We start from the raw sequence: 1,354 nt of genomic DNA on the forward strand, positions 1-1,354 counted from the left end.
ATTTCTGTTTCCCTGCGTATACTTAAGCATGACCTATGGACCAGTATGTGGTCAATTTTAGAAAATGACCCATGTGCACCTGAGAATAATGTGTATTCAGTTGTGTTTGGGTGGAACACTCTATACATGTCCATCAAGTTCATTTGCTTCAAATTCTGGTTCAGTTCTGTTATTTCTTTGCTAAGTTTTTGTCTGGTTGACCTATATTTGGAGATAAGCGGGTGTTAAGGTCTTCTTTTGAAATTGTGGCATTGGATATTAGATTTTTCATGTCCATTAAGATTTGCTTTATATAGTTGGGTTGTCCCGTGTTTGGTGCATGCATATTTATGAGTGTTACCACTTCCTCTTGAATTTTTCCCTTAACCAGTATATAGTGGCCTTCTTTATTTCACTTGATCATTGTTGGTTTGAAGTTGAGACAGTCTGAGAATGGGATTCCTACCCCTGCCTTTTTCTGAGGTGCTGAGCATGTAGTATTGTGTTCCCTCCTTTGACTTTCAGCCTATGAATGTCTTTATGAGTTAAATGTGTTTCTTGTATACAGCATATTGTTGGATTTTGTTTCCTACTCCACTGTGCCAGTCTATTTCTCTTAATTGGTGAATTGAGTCCATTTACATTCATGGTTAGAATTGAGATGTATTGATTTACGGTTGCCATGTTATTTACCTGTTATTGTTTACTACTTTTTCTCCTGTGATTAATTGCTTACCCTATTTAGTTGGTTGCTTCTGATCTCATTTGTGGATTCTGATCATTTTGGTCCCTCTCTAGAACTTCTTTCAGTAGCCTGTGTAAGGTTGGCTTTGTCATCTTGAAATTATTTAGCTGTTGTCTTAGAAGTATTTCACTTCTCCATCAAACTTGAAAGAGTTTTGCAGGGTATAGTAGTCTGGGCTGGAATTTTTTTTCATAGAGGACCTGAAGCACTCTTCTCCATGCTCTTCTTGCCTGCATGGTTTGTGAAGAGAAGTCAGAGGTAATTCTGATGGGTTTTCCTTTGAATGTGATCTGCTTCTTTTCTCTAGCGGCTCTCAGTAGATTATTCTTGTGCTGAATTTCTGGGATCTTGACGATTATTTGTCTCGGTGTGTTTTTCATTGGGTTGAGTTTCCTTGTTGTTCTGTATGCTTCAGTTACCTGAATGTCAGATTGTTTCCTCATATTTGGGAAGTTTTCTGCTATTACTTCTGCCCATATTTTTTTAATGTCATTTGTGTTGACTCCTTCTTTCTCATTGATGCCTATTATTTTCATATTGTTCATCTTCGCATCATCTTGCAGGTGGTGGATTATTCTTTCCTGCATCCTCGTTGTTTTTAAGAGATCCTTTCTTACCTTTTCACTAGCT

Source organism: Octodon degus, unplaced genomic scaffold, assembly GCF_000260255.1.
Source record: "Octodon degus isolate 3935 unplaced genomic scaffold, OctDeg1.0 scaffold00231, whole genome shotgun sequence".
NCBI lineage: Eukaryota > Metazoa > Chordata > Mammalia > Rodentia > Octodontidae > Octodon > Octodon degus.